This window comes from Ostrinia furnacalis, unplaced genomic scaffold (genome assembly GCF_004193835.3).
Source record: "Ostrinia furnacalis isolate ACB-3 unplaced genomic scaffold, ASM419383v2 OfSCF6157, whole genome shotgun sequence".
NCBI classification, from domain to species: Eukaryota; Metazoa; Arthropoda; class Insecta; order Lepidoptera; family Crambidae; genus Ostrinia; species Ostrinia furnacalis.
In genome coordinates this window covers 272055-280391 of record NW_021136396.1, presented here as the reverse complement: position 1 = coordinate 280391, position 8337 = coordinate 272055, and positions in this window count along the sequence as shown.

Here is an 8337-nt window from a genome sequence, read left to right as displayed (position 1 = left end):
TAATTGTCATGGGTATGTATTCGTCTGCCGTTTGGTGTAGTGGTTCAGAACGGACTACTATGCCGAGAGGTCCCGAAAGCGTGCTTGTCGGTGACCTGTCGTCAGTTTCGAGCCTGTGGCAGGCCTTTTTGAAGACAAATTCTATTGCTTATATCTTAGACGAACTGTCCACTCGCTAATTACAGCTATCATACAAACATTTCTGAGCTCTTGCTGGACGTCGATGCCAGTCAAATGACGATTTCATAGAGAGGTTGACATGAAAAAACGGTCATCCCTTTGCGATGTGCACCGGCGCTGTTCAGAACTTGATCTCGGGATAAAGCCACCAGTCTCCCGAAAGCGTCTTAAAACTTTCGAAACCCAGGACTGGCTTATGTGGAGCTGATGTGCGACAGCCCGATGGCTGAGCCCTTCTTGCAATAGTGCAACGATTTGTACTGCTTCTGAAGGTGTTGAATCCCAGGTAAAGTATCAAAAGAAGCGAAGATGTGTATGGATCAACGTGTGAAAGCAAAAATCCGAAAACACGTGCTTTTATAGGGGGTACCTAAATAGGCCGCAACTCGCGACGTATCAAACCGTTGATACATGTGTTTTTCCTTACTTCTTCACATCAGCCGGGATATATTTTTAAATACTGGTGTGATTTAAATGAATTTGGTATCAATTTAAAGTTAAAAGTTTAATCTTTAAAATGTTTAAACTTTTTTTGTTACTAACAAATTCGTTAGTACACAAGATCGCGCGGAAACAACTTCATGTAAGTGATTCCATACTTTTGCTCGCGAGTGTAGAAACAAAAACAACTCGACGGATTTTAACGAAACTTGGTACAATTACACTGGTCAACACATGTTTTTTTTTCCTTTAATTTTTTTCTGTTATTGAGTATTTCTATTGCCCTGATTATGAAAAAAATACTGGGAGATCGTCAACAGCTTTACTTTTTAAAATAAATAGTTTTATTATTTTGACAAAAAAATACGAAAAATTATACATTGTGTTGATAAAATATCTATTGAACACTAGCAAATGATCTTTTATATGATTTCTTTGAATAGACAACTTTGAGTAGATCTCGTTGCAAATTCCAGCAATGGTCTGCCATTCATATAATATGATCACCACCGCCCCTGATAACCTTCTTCCATTGTCCGAAAATTCTAATGACATCTTTTATCCTGCTCCTCACTAAACTCACCCACATTTTGTGGAAGTCGATGTTAATGCGAGTACATGAAGTGTATTTTTATGCCCATGTTGCACCCTAGCTCTTGCAAATTGGATAGCATGCTCTCAACAATTTCTTGTTGCTTAGGAAATTACTTATAACCAAAAATTCTAAGCTTAGGACTGGATTTCAGTCATTGAGTTCTTAAAATTACGATCATTTACCAGTTGCCTAATGTGAGTCCCTCCCATCAAAAATTACCTACCAACATTCAAGTTTTCTGTGCTTAATCCTGAAAACTTTCATGAAAGAAAATTATAACATTCGTTACTTTTGTCAAGCGCCTTCACAGATGCCAAGGTTAATATAAAGTGGTGGAAGTACGGTGATACGGTCTTGGCTAACTAAAGGCATGTTTATAAAATAGTTTGTATCAACTTTAGCTGAAAAGCAAAAAGTTGTGTGTGCGGGTTAGGGATATATTAAGTCCGCTACAGAGCAATAAACACAGTGGTTGGTAGTAACATAATAAATATATTGGTATCAAAGCACACGTAGAATATTTACAATAGAGAGTTCGGCACAGCCATTACACAGCTTCATATTCCACTGTCAGCCGCACTCGATCACAACGGAATCCACGCGTACGAAGTCGCGGGCGGCCGCTACTAGTCTTTCAATATCTATGTGCGGAAACGTCACGAAATCTGAAATTAAGCTGACCTCCTAACCCCTCATAAAAGCCAAGGTAATTTTTGCGTAAACGAGTACTCATCGCGCTCAAAGGATGATTTATTTTTTATTTTTTTCGAAACATTCTTTGTCGTTTTACTCGAAAACTAGCCTGAATTTTTTTTTAAAAACACGGGTTGTATTTGTATGATTTTATTAGATGTGTTGGTAAAGTTTGATCAGTATAAAAAATAACACCTTATATATGGATAGATGCAGCTTGTCAAAAAATTTGTATGAAGACGAGCGTGCCACTTTTTAAACGTCATTAGTGTCATTTTAGCGAATTTAAGTGATTGACGCAATGTAAAAATAATCGTATCATCGTACTGCATTCGCAAAGTCATCGAAATATATCGTGTGACTCGATTCGACAATTAATTAATTCCGTTAAAACTGATATTTTGCTAGTTATAGCTAGTCTAACTGTGGATTAAAATAAATTCTATATATTTTTAATTTGCAAATAACATTTTTATTGTGCGTATATCAAAGTAATGATAGTAATTCCATTATGTTAAATAGTACTACTAGTAATTCATACTTAATTTCATACTTTTAAATATCCTAGTACCTGTTCTAGTTTCATAAAATAAAGACTAACTCAAGCTTTTTAGGTACATACCTAGTTTTGAAGATATTTCTTATAAGAATTAAAAATATTGCTATGTATTAAGAAAAAAATAATGTTTACTCGACGAATGGCAACACACAAGCCGTGTAAAGCCAACAAAAGAAAAAAAAATAAAAAATAATGCAAACCTTATTGATAATGTGTCATTTGGTTAGTGAAGGATTGGTGTTAAAATTTTGTGATTTTATCATTATTTCTCTGATAACTATTTCCGATATTTTTTATTTCCTGTATTAAAAACAATGCTACTTTATACTTCTTCTACTGCTACTTTATTCGAATTTAATTATTTGTTATTAGAGCTGTTAATTACAATTCTCAATCCGTTAATAATTTCTTCTTCCTACCGTGTTCGTACTACTGTCCTCGTAAAATCATCGTAACCGATTGTTGTAATCGGATTACAATTAACAACGTGAACATCACTCGACCATGTATGTCCATTTGGACATATCGGAATGGCACGCTTTGACGAGCAACTTGCTGTATCTACTCTAATGATTTGGTTTCAACGAGACACAATTTCAATCAGACACATTCCCACGTGGACACATCAATTATTGTATCATCAGTTAAATGTTTTAATGAAAAAATATCTGTGGCTGACACTAATTGAACCCCCCCCCTGTCACATGTCCGGCTTTTAGGGTAAAATGTCCGGCCAAATGAAGCACAAAGTCCGGCTTTTGTGATGTGTTTTTGGACCTGGCAACCCTATACACACGGCCACACTGTTAACTATCCATTTCCGTTTTTGCTCTCGCTCTCATCAAATGGTGATTATTTGCGATAGAACGAGATGACATGACAGGCAATGGGTAGTTAACACTTTGCCGATAGCACTTTAATATATGATAGTATTACCGTGCCGATAGTAGGGCCTAGATTAATAAAACTTTTATTAATCTAATTTTATTAATCTAAGTAGTAGGGTAATTGCGCCGGTTTTCCGTCCAGCACCTGTTTTCGTCCATTTGACCGACTTGCCACAAACAAATACGGAAAATTAGAATACAAACCTAACTTTCCGTGCAAGTTTGGACTTGTTACAATCTATAATATCTAAGTAACAGCTCTGCCTGCATGAAAATGTAATTTGACAAGTAATAACTCCAAAAAAATCTACGGAAGTTGCTGCTGCATACAGGTGAATGGAAAACGTCGTCAAGTTAAAAAAAAAACGTGCCGGTAGGGAACTTTCATGGTATGTTTAATTACTATTTTAGCTACTTTACGTAATGTTTTTGGCACGTAATATGTCTAATTATTAGCATAATAAACACTATTTTAAGGGTTTGTTAAAGTTTTTGTATAGAAATCTTAGATAATTAAATAATATTAACGTAAAGTAGACTATATAAGGACTAAAATGACATATGATACATATGAGTAAGGGTATTTTAAGATATTCATTTCGCATCACAAAGTTGGCAACTCCGATAATTGTCGAAAACTAGCGCACTTACCCTACAAGTTAGTTTTGTGTGTCCGTTTATTGCACCTACTTATCTACGCAGTAACCTATGTATATTTTCCATTTTCCAATCAATAACAAAAACAAGACCAAAATGCTAATCAAATAAGAACTCGAAGAAGAAACTGTCGTTTATTAATCTAAGGTCGTAGGTATGTAGTATGTACCCACCTATGTACCTTTTTCGGTGCAGTCCTGTTGTCCCCCCTGCTTGGCCCCCCTGGGGGAGCCAACAGGATTTCGAAATCCTGTTGTCCCCCCTGGCTAGGGGAGACAACAGGACTAGATTTTTAATCAATGATTTGAGGACTGTTGTCCCCCCTGACAAAAATTATTTAAAAGCCATACATTTTTATACCATAATATTTATGAAAAACTGAAGTATTTGACTGAATGCCAAATTGCCAAACTGAATACCTAAACGTTTGTCAAGTAGGTAATAATTACAACTTTGATAGGTAAGTATTGGTGCCGGCCGGAATTTGTGCTAACACCTACAAACTTGAAATTTGGCAGGTAGGTTCCTTATAGAGTGTAGACATCCACTAAGAACGGAATTTATTTATTAAAGGATAGAAAATAATATGACAAAATCGCGGTCGGCCGCTAGTTGAATCACTGTCACTGAGCAAGTAATTTGTTGAATATTATGATTAATTCAAAATTATTCAGTTTTAGCATCCTACCTACCTACTAATGTTGTAAGTAAATGCGGAAGTTTGTGAGTAGGTATGGATGTTTGATACTCTTTCACATAAAAACTACTAAACGGATTTTTACTTACACTTGATAAACTTTACAGTAGATAATATTTTTTATACATGAGAATAGCATAATAGAGGTACCTACTTAGCTTTTGCCTACGGCTTTGTGCGTGTAAAATTTTGTCTGTCACAGAAAAAATATAGAGCGCATCACTGTTTCAAAAACCGGGATAAAAACTGTCCAATGACTTTTCCCAGGACTCAAAACTATCTAAATATCAAAATCGGTTCAATGGTTTAGGCGTGAATTCGTAACAAACAGACAGATAAAGTTACTTTCGCATTTATAATATTATTTAGTAGGGATAATTCAAAACGATCTGTTAAAAGCAAGTAAAGCAGATTTTGAAATAGCCTAAAATAGTACCGGTACCAAGAACTTATATTTTTTTCGTTATCCAAATGTTAATTATATCGCACGTTCATAATCAAACCGTCACTATACGAAATTGGGAGAAATTGAGTTAACAACACCATCTATCAGAGCTCCGCGAAAAGTGCATGCTGTAAAAATCCCACGCTTAAAACTCAAATAGTTCGGCAGATATCACTAGTGTCGTTATGGAGTTTAATGGGGAAACCGGCATATGTTGTGAGTAACAGTGACACGTTTTTAGTAGTGACGGGAACTGGACGGGCACGCCGTGATAGTTATGTGGACTCTGTGTTGAAAAACGTCATTTTTAGCATAAAGACGCTTTTACTCCAAATCATTAAGATAAGTCACAATAAAGTAATACGAAAAACGCCTTAAAACAAAAAATGACAATATTTCTCTTACATTTTTAAGAAGATTGTTCCATCATTTCGTAGAATATTGTGTTTATCCGAATTGTGTAATATTAATTAAAACAACAAGAAAGATTTTTAAATGATTAAGTAGTTATTTTTTTTTAAAAGCTAACAAAAATGCCACCAGTCAATCCAAACACTAGTAAAATAAAAGAAATTATCAAGGTAATTACTACTTTATCTAGCGTTTGTGGACTATTTATTTATTTATTCGATCACCAACAAGGTTACATTGAGGCTTCACAAAAGTAACTATAAAGAAATGAAAGTGCCTTGGATTCGATCGAGATCTGAGCAGTGCTACAGTCTCTCCAACGGTGCCAAATTGACTATAGATACATCGAAGTGTTGAAAGGCTTGTACGAATATGACTAAAACTTTTTTGACCCTTAATTTCATTGAAATTACACTAGAGCTCAATAATACCTATATAACTTGTAAATTTTAATCAAAGCAAGAAAAACTATACTCCTTCCTAAATATAGTGAACATAATGAATAAAATAAAAATAAATGACACGTACATTACATGCACAAAAAAAATTGACGTAGGGTAAACATCAGGCAAAATCAGGTCATTTTTTTTACTACATGCCAAGCATTTTCGGAATGCATAGGTAACACCTGTAAGTTGTAATTTGTTTTCAATTTAGATGGACTAAAATGTACGTCTTTTTTGCAGCTGGTGCAATGACATCAGGCTGATTTGGCATGCAGAGCCTAGAATACATGTCACTGTTTGCTTTACCACCCGTTTCGCGGTATTTTTTACAGACTACCATCTTTTACATAATATCATGTTCAAATATCAATATATCATTAGGAAATGTCTTTTCCTAGGTTGTGGTGGCCCAGGATCCATCATTTTTACGAAAAATTAGTCGCCTAAAACAAAAACCCAGTTTCAGTATGGTACAAAAATGTCACGTAGTCTGCGACGTGCGGTCCCACAGACCGCTGTTGAACTTTAAAACGAATTATCTTATTAAAACTGCCCTCGTCGATGTAACCACTACCTGTAATGGCGTTTGGGCAACTAAACTCGAAGGTACTGAGACGCTCGGGACACGGGAGTAAGTAGAACATTGCAATCCAGAAATTTCAAAAACCGGAGCGGTCTGTGAGACCGCACCTCGTCGGTTAAAGGTTAAGCAAAAAAAAAATTTTTTAAGGACTTGGATACAAAATGATATTTATATTCTGTTTCTTACTGGTATAGACTATTTAATAAATAACAAATTACATGCTGTAATGTCTGTCCACCTCAGGCCAAAGGTCCCATACTAAGTGGGCATAACCCTTTCATCAAAATCGGTTCAGTGGTTTAGGCGTGAAAGCAAGACAAAGTTACTTTCACATTTATAATATTAGTATAGCTGCAATGTTTTTGCCTCGATTAACATTGTGATCAAAATAAAAACTTACGAGGGCGGCACTGAAAATTTCGGGAATCAAGGAAGTGAAACAACATTACTATTTAAAAATGTATTTATTGCTTTTTAAAGTATTCTCCGCGAACTTTGACACATTTTTCCATACACGAAACCAATCATTGAAGCAACCATTGCATTCGGAAGTTTGGGTCTCCAAAATGGCCGTTTTGTAGGCTTCCACAGCTTCTTCAGGTGATGAAAATCTCTGACCACGCAATTTATTCTTAATTTTAGGGAAAGTATAGAAATCATTAGGGCTTAGGTCGGGGCTGTACGGCGGATGGACTAATAATCCTATGTTTTCTTGCTCTAAAAACTCTTTTGTTCAGTGCGCGGTGTGAGAACTCGCATTGTCGTGATGGAGGATGATGCGGCGGTTGCAGTTCTCTTTACGGAGTTCAGAAACGACCTGTGGCAAACAAATGCTAGCATACTAATCTGCATTAACCGTTCTTTGTCCCCCAAGAGGAATAGTCGCAACATGGCCGGTTTTGGAGACAAACGTGGCCACCATTTTTTTTGCAACACTCCGTGAACGAACAATTTTTGTTGGCTTTAATTCATTTTCGAACACCCAAACTCGTGACTGGTTTTTTGTTTCGGGTTCGTACGCGTATATCCATGATTCGTGATACTGTTCAACACCGCCCTGGAAGATGTTTTCAAGCTTCTGGACTGGAGCGGATTCAGCATAAATATCAACGAGTATATCATCCACCTTCGATTTGCGGACGATGTCGTAATCATGGCTGAGACTGTGGAAGATCTAGGCATAATGCTCGATGGCCTAAGTCGATGGCCTAAATGTCCATGTAGTATCCACTCATCTGGAGACTCTACTCTCGAAAGTTTGTTGACAATTTATGTCTACCTGGGACGAACAGTCCAGTTACGTAGGTCCAACTTCGAGAAAAAGGTCAATCGTCAATCCAACTCGGCTGGGCAGCGTTCGGGAAGCTTAATGATATTCTCACGTCCGAAATACCGTAGTGCCTCAAGACAAAAGTCTTTGATCAGTGTGTGTTGCCAGTGATATTTTATGGATCTGAGAGGTCACCCAAAAGGTGATGGAGCGTGCGATGCTCAGTTAGTTTCCCTACGTGATGGAATCAGAAATGAGGAGATCCACAGGAGAACCAAAGTGACCGACATAGCCCGCAGAATCGCTAAAATCAAGTGGCAGTGGCCGGGGCACATAGCTCGCAGAGGTAATGGCCGCTGGATAATGATCCAGAATTAAAACCTACTTCTCTGAGCCCTTTTCCCATGAAAAATCACTATCTAGTTCGTCAAGTTCATCGAGGTCATCAAGTTCTTGTTGTTTAAAGGCTGCCG